The sequence below is a fragment of the Nyctereutes procyonoides genome, unplaced genomic scaffold (genome assembly GCF_905146905.1).
Source record: "Nyctereutes procyonoides isolate TBG_1078 unplaced genomic scaffold, NYPRO_anot_genome, whole genome shotgun sequence".
NCBI classification, from domain to species: Eukaryota; Metazoa; Chordata; class Mammalia; order Carnivora; family Canidae; genus Nyctereutes; species Nyctereutes procyonoides.
In genome coordinates this window covers 60,066,585-60,080,232 of record NW_026575146.1, presented here as the reverse complement: position 1 = coordinate 60,080,232, position 13,648 = coordinate 60,066,585, and positions in this window count along the sequence as shown.

Here is a 13,648-nt window from a genome sequence, read left to right as displayed (position 1 = left end):
TATGAAAATCAATAAATAATACTCCACATTAACAAACTGAATAAAAACCCCACATGAGTCTCTGTTGATGCAGGAAAAAGCATTTGGCAATATTCAATACCATTTCATGATGAAAAGAACATTAAAAAAACTAGGAATATAAGGAAACGATCTCAGCATAATAAAAGCCATATATTAAAAAGTCCATAGCAAATATACTCAATGGTGAAAGACTGAAAGCTTTACATCCAAGATCAGGAGCCCGGCAAGGATGTCTGCTTTCACCACTTCTAGTCAACATAATATTGAAAGTTCTAGCCAGAGCAATTAGGCAAGAAAAAGAAAATGCTCAGATTGGAAAGGGAGAAATAAAAATATCTCTGTTCAGAGATGATATGATCTTACATGTAGAAAACTCTAAAGCTACCACAAAAAAAACAACTGTTAGAATGAATAAATGAGCTCAGCAAAATAGCAGGATACAGTCAATACACAAAAATCAGTTACATTTGTATATACTAATAATGTACAACCTTAAAAGGAAATTATTTTTTAAAATCCCATTTATAATGGCATCAAAAAGAATAAAATACTTAGGAGTTAACTTAACCAAGGAGGTGAAAGAATTTAAAAATGACAACTAAAAATCGTTGCTGAAAAAAATTAAAGAAGAAACAAATGGAAACTCATCCCATGGATTAGAAAGCTTAATATTGTGAAGATATTAGTGCTACCCAAAGTGATCTACAGATTCAGTGCAATCTCTATTAAAATGCCAATGGTATTCTTTGCAGAAATTAAAAAAAAAAACCCATCCTAAAATTTATATGGAATCTCAAGGGACCCCAAATAGCCAAAGCAATCTTGAAAAAGACCAAAGCTGAAGGATTCACACTTCCTGACTGCAAAGCTTACTACAAAGCTAGAGTAATCAAAACACTACAGTACTGATATAAAGACAGACATATGGGCCAGCGGGATAGCACAGAGAACCCAGACATAAACCCTCACGTATTTGGTCAAATGATTCTTGACAAGCTTGCCAAGACCATTCAAGAAGTAAAGAACAGTCTTTTAAACAAATGGTGCCAGGGAAACTGGATATCCACATGCAAAAAGTGAATTTGGAGTGTTATCTAACACGATATACAAAAATTAACTCAAAATGGATCAAAGACCTAAATGTAAGAGCTAAAATTATAAAACTTCTAGAAAAAAAACATATGGCAAAAATTTTTAGGAAATTGGATTTGGCAATGAGTTCCTGACTATGGCACCAAACACACAGGCTTCAAAAGAAAATATAAACTGGACTTCATATGCCATTGGATGGCATATGCCTGAGCAGTGGTATGCAGATCTTCATGAAGACCCTGGCCTGCAAGACCATCACCCTGGAGTTTGAGCCCAGTGACACCAATGAAAATGTGAAGGCCAAGATCCAAGATAAAGGAGACATCCCTCCTGACCAGCAGAGGCTCATCTTTGCAGGCAAGAAGCTGAAAGATGGCCGCACCCTTTCTGATTACAACATCCAGAAAGAGTTAACTCTCCATCTGAAGGGTGGCTGTTAATTCTTCAGTCTTGAATTCTTATTGCCCAATGATGGCATTGCTCTGCACTCTGGTCATTGCCCCAATTTCAGTTTAGAAATTACCGGTTTCAGTAATAGCTGAAATAGTTTCAGTAATCACTGGTTTTTTCAATAGCTTTTCAAAAAAAAAATATTTTTTTAAACAGTACCATAGTTTTTTTTAAAAAAAGATTTTATTTATTTATTCATAAGAGACACAGAAAAAGAGAGAGAGAGGCAGAGACACAGGCAGAGGGAGAAGCAGGCTCCACACAGGGAGCCTGATGCAGAACTCAATCCCTTGACCCTAGGATCAGGCCTTGAACAGAACGCTCAACTGCTGAGCCACTCAGGTGTCCCAGCTTTTCAAAATGTTAATAAAAGTTTTGTTGCATGGTAAAAAGAAGGAAGAAGAAGAAGGAGGAGGAGGAGGAGGAGGAGATCCTGCAGGTGACTTGTGACCGGTGTCGTGGCAGTTTCTGCACTCAGCTCTGGATCACAGCTGCAAGCATGGGAGCCACCCCATCAGCACAGCCAGGTGAGAAGAGAGGCTGGCTCTGACATGCTGGCTCACATACAATGACATCAGTAGAACTGCCTGACCCCGACGGTGAGGATAAGGCAACTTTGAGTATTGTACCAAACTAAGTTGTTGAGGTCAAGTGTTTGTTGTAGGGGTCTGGGTGAATATAATCTAAATTAAAATTGGATTCTAAATTTTAAAAAATGTTTTTTCATTTTGCAGATCCAAAGACAATGCCAACATTGTAATAAGGTAACCTAAACAATGGGAGAAACTGGGACATCTGGGTGGCTCAGCGGTTGAGCATCTGCCTTCCACTCTGGTGGGATCCCAGAGTCTCTGCATGGGGTCCCACAGGGCTCCCTGCATGGAGCCTGCTTCTCCCTCTGCCTCTCTCTTTATGTCTCTCATGAATAAATAAATCGAGTCTTAAAAAAAAAAAAGGAATGGGAGAAACTATTCACAAATCATATATCTGATAAGGATTAATATGCAGAACTCCTAAAAGTCAGCAACAACAAAAATCTGATTAAATATTGGGCAAAGGGCTTCAATAGACATTTCTACAAAGAAGATACACAAATAGCCAATAAGCCCATGAAAAAATGCTCAACATCACAATGCTTCCCAACATCACTGGGGAAATGCAAATCAAAACATGTCAAGATACCATCTCACACCCTAGAATGGCTACTGCCAAAAAGCCAGGAAAATAACATGTTGGTGAGGATGTGTAGAAATTGGAACACTTGCACATTGTTAGTGGGAATGTAAAATGGTACAGCCACTATGGGAAACAATGTGGCAATTCCTCAAAAAATTAAAAATGAGATTGCCATATGATCCAGCAATTCCTATTTTGAGTATATATGCAAAAAAAAATTGAAAACAGGGTCTCAAAGAGAGATTTGTATATCCATATTCATGACAGCATTATGTACAATAGCTAAAACTTGCAGGCAACCTTGGCGCCCACTGTCAGATGGATAAGCAAAATATAGTGCATACATTCAATGGAATATTATTCAACCTTAAAAAGAAAAGAAATCTTGACATATGCTACAACTGGATGAACCTTAAAAATATTATGCTAAGTGAAATAAGACAGTCACCGACAGACAAATACTGTGATTCCATGTACGTGAAATATTTTAGAGTAAATCAAAATCATAGACAGAAACCATAGATTGAGGGCTGCCAGGGGCAAGGGGAAGTAGGTGATAGGGAGTTATGTCATGGGTATAAAGTGTCAATTTTTAAAACAAAAAGAGCTATGAGATGGTGGTAATGATTGCACATGAGTACACTTAAAAATATACACTTAAAAATGGTTAAGATGTTAAGTTTTATGTTCTGTATATTTTACCACACACACAAAAAGCAATAGCATCATGGGAAAAAGAAAAAAGATTGTGTGAGTTAGAGTGTGTATCTACCCATGAGGGTAGGAAGAAGAGCTTAACCTGATAAAGGGTGCTCGCTTCGGCAGCACATATACTAACCTGATAAAGGTATCAGGTATTATTATTGATAATTGATATTATCCACATGGTGGAGAAATAAACCCATTTATTTGTCTTAGTATAGCAAATCCATATACCACAGCCTGGAAAAGATTTGAAACACAGCCCTACGGGATCTTTTGATCTTTGAATCAGTATAATGATCTAATTGAATTAATACATTTACAAAAAGTCATGCTGCTATAGTAAATTTTGATGATGCATCAGATATGAAGCCCAGACTCTGCAAGGTATCTTGCATGTGGCCCTGCCTCAAACCATTACCTTGTCATCCTTATGGCTCTAATGGGAGTGTCGCCTATATCAGTTTAAAGCCCTGTGGAGTAAAGAAGTTTCTTAAAAGGCAGAGATTGTCAAAGTGTGGCCTGGGGGCTAAATCTGATCTACTCTCTGCTTTTGTAAATAAAGTTTTATTAGCACACAGTCACACTCATTTGTTTATATATTATGTATGGCTGCTTTTGCACTGTAATGGTAGAGCTGAGTATCTGCAACAGAGATCACATGACCCACAAAGCCTGAAATATTTGCTATCTGACCTTTTACAGAAAATTTTAAAATGCCCACCCCTATTATAAGGGAGTAGGGAGGAAGGAAGGATAAAAGGGACAGGTTGGAGGCTCACTGTGGGGATCTTGAATGGGGAGGACAAGGTGTTTGTTCAGACTTTATCCTTCCTTCAGTGAGGAGCAACCATAGTACTAAGAAAAGACTATGACAGAAATATACTGAAAGAGAATTAGTGGCTTTATTATTATTTTTATTTATTATTATTAGTGGCTTTATAAAAAATGTTGAGAAAATGAGGGCTAAAAACAAAAGGCAGGGAGCATGATTAGGAGGAACCTGCAGTTATTCAAACTGAAGTGGTTAGGGTCTGGAGCAGACACTGTTGGTTGTCTGCTACCATTCAAACTCCAATTTTCCGTGGCAGCAAGGCCCTGACTTTGTTAAGGTATCTATCCTTATGTGACCCAGAGAAAGATGATCTCATCCCTGGCTCCTGGGTAAATCCTTGCCAGGGGATTTCAGGGGTGGGTAAATGACCCGGTTATGGCCAATGAGACCCACAAGGTATGCTCTGCTGGGTGTGGAAAGTGGAACTACCATAGCTGTCTTGATATAAGCTTGAGTATAGAGTCAACCACCCAGTAGAGTGGGGCCAAGAGGATTGCAGAGAAACAGAGACAGAGCCATTCTACCTGTATATTTCATGCTATTTAAGATAATCATCTTCCTATTGTTTAAGCCAATATGAACATCCTGACATAAAGGCCAAGAGAGTATCAGTAACAGAGAGTTCACAAAAGAAGTAGTTGGAACAAGGGATTTGTGAAAGAGGATTAGATCAAAATTGAAGCTCAGCTATGGGAAAAAGGGAGGAGTAAATTTGGTCCTGAGATTTTTGTTCTGGTGACTGGGAACCTAAAATCCATGAACAGAAATGGGGAAGTGATGGGCATGGCCCACTGTCTTTGTTTTAGTCAAGTTATTGTCCTGTGAGGCCAATAGACATCCCAAGAGGGGATCTGCTTTGCATATTGCTACATGACTACTCCAAACATGAGAACATGAGACAAAGTTTATTTGATCCTACAGTACTGTAGCTGTGAGCAGACACTTTAGGAATGCAGTTGTATGCAATATTTTTTTATTATAGGTATTTAAGTTATAATAGAAAGGATGTATTGAGAAAGGATGTATTGTCCCATAGTGGTGGTTAGATTGGAATAAAATCACTTCCTTGTAGAATTCAAATACCCATTTTTTTTTTTCAGGGTGAGAGAGCAAAATATTTTTCTAAACTTAGAGTTCACTGAATTTATAGTAGAAAAAATACATGTAGGTATGCATAAGTGTAACTTAATTTCTTTATTTTTAAAAAAATATACTAAATCCTATGTTCACCTACTTTTGAAATAATGCACAAGGAAGAGAAGATATCCAATAAACAAGTAAATGGTGAGTATGTTTTTATACTTTTATAAAGAGACAAACACATTTATTCAGACTGAATAAAGATTTGGGGTGAAAATGGGTAAAACAGTAGGAGACAGAGATGCAGTATCTTTTCATTGCATGAATCCCCCCAGCTGTCATGGTAATAGCCAGGGCTGCAAGTAAAAATCACAACCTCAAGTATTGTCCTAGTTCCAAGAGGAAAATTTCAAATTCATTAATACTGCTTTAACAACATTTTCTAGACAGAAACAAAATAAAACAAAAACCAAAAAAACAAACAGGTTGATCAATGTAACAGAACAGAGTCCAGGAATAGATAAATAGATACATAGATATAGATACAGTCAACTGGTTTATTGATAAAAATGACACTGCAATACAGTGAGGGAAAAGATGGTTTTTTCAATAAATGGTGTAGGGACAACTGGTTATCCATATAATTTTGTAAAAATGTACTTTAACCCCCTACCTCACGTGATGTGTAAAAAATTAATTTCAGAAGGACCGCAGACCTAAATGTGAAAAATAGTCACTATTTAGAAGAAAACATGGAAAGAGGTCTACTTGATGTTGGAGCAGGCAAAGTTTGGTTAAACAGGACCCACAAAAAAATAAAGGGAAAAATTCGTAAGTAGGACTATATAAAATCAAGGGCATTTTGTTCATCAAAAAGACCCCATTAAGAAAAAGAATAGACAACACATAGCATGTGAATATATCCGACAAATGACTTATATGTAGAATTTGATAAGAATTCCTATAAATCAATGATAGACAAATCTAATAAAAAAAATGAACAAAACATTTAAAAAGACACTTCCTGAAAATGTATTGCCACATGGCTGATAAACACATAGAAAAGAGCTCAACTCCATTAGCCACCAAGGCAATGCAAATTAACACCATAATCTGATGTCTGCAGATTCACCAGAATGCCTAAAATAAAAGCAACAACATGCCAGATTTGGGTGAGAATCTGGAGCAACTGTGGTTCCCATACAGTGATATGGGGAATGCAAATTGGTACATTTCCTAACATTTCCATACCATTCCCCAGAAATTCTCTCTCATGTATGTATATACCAATGATTCTGCAACGGAACTTACCAGATATGTACTGAACAGAAATGAGTTCAAAGGTTCATCAAAGACATAGACTGCAATATCTAGAGCAACACTAGTCAGATTAGCCCCCCCATTGCCTGGAAAAACAAAAATGTGCAGGCAAACAAACGTCAGACTGCTTCTGGAGTTGTCCAACTCAGGTAGGTATCAATATGCTATGCTGGTCCAATAGTATTAAACTTTGAAACCTCTTCATTAACATGATTCATAAATTATTCAAGTGTAGTGTAGTACGGAGTTTAAGAGCTTGGGCTTTAGGATGTTTGCATCCTGCAGCTGGAGCTTCCTAGACATGTGATTTTGATCAAGTTATCTAAACTTTTTTGTTCCTCCATTTCTTCATCTGTCAAGAAGAGATAGTAACAGTACTTTCCTCATAGGTTTTTTGTTTCTTTTTGGAAGACTAATTGAATCAATACACACAAAGGCATGGCAAATATTGCCGAAGTGGTAGTAAATATTTTTTAAGATCTTAATACTATTTATTAAATCCTTTTATATGTTCTAGTGCTCTGATATGGCACTAGAATGGATGCAACCACAAAAATACCACATTTGGGTTAGAATCAATGAAGCACGAAAATACATGAACTAACTTTGCAAAGGTTTGATAAAATAGGACTTCAGTGGTAGGGAGTATAAAAGTTGAGTTCAAACTGCTTCAATTATTTTCTGGTGCATCTGTGTTATGAAACACAGTTTCTGACTGTGTTATTTGTGTCTTTTGTTTTGTTTTAGGAAGAGGAAGAGCTATGCTCATAACGTATGTTTCAGTCTTTGTGTTTTTAAGGGCAGAGTAGATGACTCGTGTTGGGGTAATCTCTCTCTCCATAAAGCCTAGCAGATACAGTAGGTGCTGAATGAATGTTCAAATAAAGAGGACAAGTTCTCACTTACAGTGTGCTCAGTTCTGTTTAGTTAGAAACCAACCAGGGTCATTGTTTTGCTATCATTTGTTTTCAATTTGACTGAAGAATAGGCAGAAATATTTAACTTGAGGTGTAAAAAGAGGAATTGCTCTATACTAGAAAATTGCTCTAAACTAGAAATTTGTTCTAAAATTACCAAGGAGTGGAGCATCTTTCTTTAAAAACAAAACACAGCTATCCAAGTGAACATTTTCCAAATTTTCCCTAAATAAGTTACATTGTCTGTGTAAGTAATTTCTACTTTATAGTAGCTCAGCATTTACTGACATGAGAGACCCAGATGAATCAAAAATGGATCAATGCCAAAATTTTAAATGTGCAAATTGAAAAAGAACAGAAATTCTAGTTAATTTTAACATAATGAAAAATTCCAAAATTATTAAGATGATCAAATTAGATCTTCAACCCAGCACAACTTTAATTCACAGTTATTTTACTTTGTAGTAAGAAAAATTAAACATTTCAGCTTTAAATTTTTTTATTTTTAAAAATAAAGTCTTAATAATAAATACCAAATTAATTTCGATTTATTATTTTTTTTAAAAAAATTTATTTATTTGAGAGAGAAAGAGACAGCATGAGTGAGGGGAGAGGCAGGGGGAGAGGGCGAAGCAGACTCCCCACTGAGCAGGGAGCCTGATGCCAGGCTCAGGCCCAGGACTCCAGGATCACGACCTGAGCCAAACGCAGACACTTCACTCACTGGGCCACCCAGGCATCCCGGAAAATTAATTTTTATTTAAAAAATGGTTTTAAAGTCATCCATAATAATACCAGCCTGGTTAGATTCACAGTTCTTGAAACTTAAAATATTTTAATAAATTATTTCTTGGCATCCATACTATCAATACACAAACTGATTGCACCATGCTTTCTGCTAAACACATTAGAGGTGGCGAGACCTCACTCCATTTTACCCAAGGAAACAAGCTCACTGAAGTTAAATGACATACCCAAAGTCATAGAGTTAACCAGACTGGAACTTGGGGTCTGCCTCCAGGTCCCTAAGCAACCTTTGATTCTTCTCCAAATATGCATACATTTCTCAGTACAGCTAGATTTTTTTCCCTTCCATAGTCACCCCGAAATGAAGCAAGTTTTAGAGCAGTTGTAGGTACAAACAAGGATTTGTTGTTTTTGTCTTTGGTTTTCAGTTTTCTTCTAGATGCCTGAATCATTTTAATCCAGTTTTAAAGTCCTCGAGCCTCTTCAGTGTCCTAGAAAATGACCATTTTGTTTGGTCTCCTATATGTTAGCATTTATAACTTATTTCAAGCTTGCTAAGAGACATGGTTTACAGATAAAGACTGTTGAGAGTCATTTGTTGTTGCTGATATCAGCTTTTTTATTATTCAGGCTTGACGTGGCATTTTCTTCAATTCTCACGGCAAAAACAGTTCTTCTAATCAGTTTCAGTTATGTAAATTTTGTTGTCTATTGAGTAACTTCTCCGTGATCTTGCTTTTTTTTTTTTTTTTTTCATTTTCACAACTGCAGAGAATTGAGGTGAAAACAGCTTTTGTAATTTGTCAAAGATGGGATGCTTGACCTTTGGGCAGACAGCAAAGCTTCCCATGGAGAAGCCACGCCTAAGTTTGGGAGATTTTGATAGCCACCAATAAGCCCCCCAAAACTTTCACCTTGCCGTTATACAAAAACTTTACTTGGGTTAAAACTCAGTTCTCAGAGTGAATACATATGTTGGGATCATTCTTGCAAGTTTCCCCAAGGTCCAAATGTAGTTATTTCATATCTATGGAAGCATATCTCCTGTCTATAGTACCATAAACAATGGGTTGATTTGGTCTGTTCATTCTTTATAATAGTATCATTTATTATCATGTGGATCCAAATCCACAGCTGCTTACATCAGAGCCCATAAATAAATTGATTGTGCTTCACCATACTCGAGGCTGTACTGGTGGTGAAATAATTGAAAATTAGGGAAAACGCAAATGAAAAAAAAAAAATTCAGTCCAGCTGGGTTCAAGTCCAGCTGGGTTGAATTTAGTTGGTTAAACTCCTTCACCACTGATGTTTATATTTGGTTTTATACATTAATGAGTTATCATTTCCTTACAAGTATGTAAAAATTCCTGGAAGGCAAATAATTGAGCACAGACTTTAAAAATTATAATTTATTTGGAATAGGTAATATGTTCACATGATTCAAAAGTCAAAAGGTCCTACCAGTACAATTCTCCCACTAGGAACCCAATCTGCCACTCCAAAAGCAACCGGTCTTAATAGCTTCTTATGCATCCTTTCAGATACACATTTTTTGAATATACAAAATTGTGTATCTACATTTTTTCCCTTTTTTAAAAGATTTTATTTATTCATGAGACACACACACACACACACAGAGAAAGAGAGAGAGGGGCAGAGACACAGGCAGAGGGAGAAGCAGGCTCCATGTAGGGAGCCCAATGTGGGACTCGATCCCGGGGTCTCCAGGATCACGCCGTGGGTGGAAGGTGGTGCTAAACCGCTGAGCCAACCGGGCTGCCCCATTTTTTTCCTTTTTAAAAAATGCAAAATTTGTATCTGGAAGGATACATAGAGTTACATAATATACAAAATACTAAGTAACTATCTGTGCAATACATAATTAATATAATATACAAAGCAAGCATACTGTACCCTCCTTTTGTAGTTTAACATTAAATGTGTCTCAAAGACCTGTTTCATATCAGTACAGAAAAAACTTCCTTATCTGTTTATGTGGCTAATACAGCATTTTCTTGTTTGGATTGTGCCACCCCATTTATTTAACCAGTTCCCTCTTGATGGACATTTGGGTTATTTCCAGTGTTTTGCTATTATAAACAATGCTGTAATCCTCACACATATATCATTTTTCACATGTGAGAATGTAACTGTAGGGTAAATTTCTGTAAGTGAAATTCCTAGGTCATATATAATTCTGATAGATATTGCTAAATTACCCTTTTCAGAGGTTGTACCAGTTTACATTCTCACTAAAATGTCAGGGACCACAAATTTTCTATCATTAAATTTATCTTGTATGCAAAAAAATAAAAAATTAAAATTAAAAAATTAAAAAAGAAGCTACTCTCCATATGCTATGGCCTGGATGTCTGTGTGCCCCCAAATTCACATGCTGAAATCCTACCCCTAAAGATGATGGGGACTTTGGAAGGTTCTTAGGTCATGAGGATGAAGCTCTCATGAATGGGATTAGTGTTCCTATGAAAGAGACCCCACAGAGGTCCCGTGCACCTTTTACCATGTGAGGGGACAGCTAGAAGGTGCCAGTTACAAACCAGGAGGAGGATCCTGATCATAATACAACCAACCATGCGGGCTCCCCAGAAACGTCAGAAATAAATTTGTTGTTTATAAGCCTCCTGCTCTGTGGTATTTTGTTGTAGTAGCCTTAACAGACTAAAAACACATCATCAGTGGTAGCATCTTCTCCATTCTCCAGTGTCCAAGTTGAATCTGGTCTCATTGATGAGCTTCCTAGCACCTGGGATTTCCTCCATCCCCGACTTTATAACATTTGCTGGCCTCTCTTCTCACTGTCCGGAGACAGTTCCTTAAAGTCTCATATTTTCTAGCAATTGAATTATTACTTAATTCTTCTTGAATTTATGTATCATGTCTTCAGTTGGATGGTAAGCTCCAGAGGAGCATCAGCCACATTTAATATCTTTGACTCCTCTGCAACTTCTATAGAAGTTGTCGAATGAGGAACTGAGATGCAGTGAGATGTTGGTAGTGGAATTGTGGAAAATGTCAGTGGAATTTCAAGTATGAAAGTGCTACTTTCTGTGTCTCAGCACTGGCATGGACTGGGGAAGGGAAATCAACTCTTAGGCTACAAAGAAGGGAAGCAGAGGTAGGGAGAAATACATGAGGGAAAACCAGATTAGTATGTTGAGATTTGCCATTATCCTACCACAGAGCCTTCTTCTGGTAAACCCATTTGCTTCTTGAGAACTGTCCTCCTCCAAAATACAGGCATTTGGGACACCATCCTAACTCGGTGTCACCACCATTATAGTCATCCCTAGTGGACTCAGAGCACCAAATCTGAGAGTGTGTGATCCAATCTGAGAGTGTGGTCTCCAGTCCAGAGATTATGCAGGATTTGAGATTTGCCTCCTTTTACCTCCCCTTGAACCAGAATGCTGCTGCCTATTATCTTAGGCCTAACCTTGTAGTGGGTGTCCCTTCAGCAGGTCATAGGATCTTAACATTTCTGACCTCCCCTCCCGGTCTGGATCATCCCCTGGTTTGCCATCTGACCTGAGGGACTGAATTCTGAGGCCTGGGTGTGACCTCACTCCACTCCCATCTCCCTAGCTTTGACTATCCTTTTCCGCAAGAGATCAGAAAGCCACACTGACTGGTGTGCAAGTCAGGAAGGAATCTGTTTACTGGTTTCTTTGAATGGATATGGATATTCTAAACTGCCTGTCCATCCAATTCCACTTTTCTATATGATAGGATCTGCAATACTCTCATAAATCTGGAAAACGGAGCCAAATAATGATAGCTTAATTAAGAAATCAAGAAGTATCCATTTCAGCCAATTTGGCCACTTACTCTCTATTGAAAATTACATCATAGTCTTATATACATTACTTTTAAATGGCCATTTTATATTTTTCATTTGAAGGAAAAGACATAAGTAAATAATCAGCAAGAATTACAATAAAAACTGCTACTTGGTATATCTCATCATGAGCCGATGCTATTTAATGAGAGAATATATGTAATCCCAGTGTCTAGCATGGAATAGATGTCGATTGATGGTAATTACCACAACTGTTGATGATAAAACCCCACCACTAACAACTGTTTCAATTTCTTCAAATCTTAATTTAAAATATAAATAATTCTGGAAATATTTAAATTATAATAGGGGTAACTTGGTTTATTACACTAATTTCCTTTAAATTCTGGGGACCCGGACCAGGGAAAAATTATAAAAATGGAATGTATCTGTCTTGACAAATGTGATCAGTAACAGCAACAGTGCAAAAGTTAATTTTGAATTCTAATTTTTAAAATAGTAATCTATATGTTTTCTAAAATAGATAAAAATATATTTGACCCACTTGCAGCAGATAGTTGCATGCTTATAAAAAGGACTGGAGTAAAACTTTAATGAAAGCCTATGGTTCATTTTCAGGCCTATTTTCCTATAATATGAGCCCCCTGCCCTTCATTGTCACAAAATTCCAGCCAGAACCTTGGCCACTATAGCCAGCCAGGAAGACTGGTCATAAAGCTGATTTGTCCCGCCGCCCAGCACCCACTTAGCAGGCATAAATATGTCATCATCATTTCTACAGAGATACTGATATTCTTTCTTTAAAAACATCTAGCATCCAAAATACAGTCTTAGGAATACTCATCGTCATCATCTTTTGAGAGTGTCTGATTCAGAGAAATGATCACAAGTCTCTTTAAAGTCAGCTTAATGACTCAGCAACTGAGAGACCAACACTTCCTTGAATGACAAGTGTTGTCATATTTGACTTCAAACTAGAAATTTTTATGGCCCCACCCTAGACCAGGCCTCAAGCCTCTCCTTGGTTTCATGTTCGATGTCTCACTTCCTTTTCAGAATGTGAATTCTGGAATACATCCAGCTTTATAGGCACTAGGTTGCATATCCATGTTTACTGATCTGAGAAGAGTCCTCTCTGTGAGGAAAGCCCCTTTGTTTCCTTAGAGCTGTTTTGGGGACCACTCCTTCTCTCTCACCCTCCCTCTTGCAGATCTTCAATTTGTACAACACGATTTTGACTCTTTTCTTGGTATTGTCCTCAAACTACAGAGTAAGAGAGAATGAAAGTTTTCAATGCGTTCTTTTGAAAAAATTACTTTTTTTTGTATTTTTTCATTGCACAGAACTAAGAGTAGGCTGCATAAACAGCAGCCATGAAGTGAAGAACTAGGAAGATAGCTGAGATATCCCCCATAACTTTTCCCACCGGGACATTAAACTGGCTGTGGTTTTATGAGGCCTAGAAAACAAGACAATGGACATGGTGGT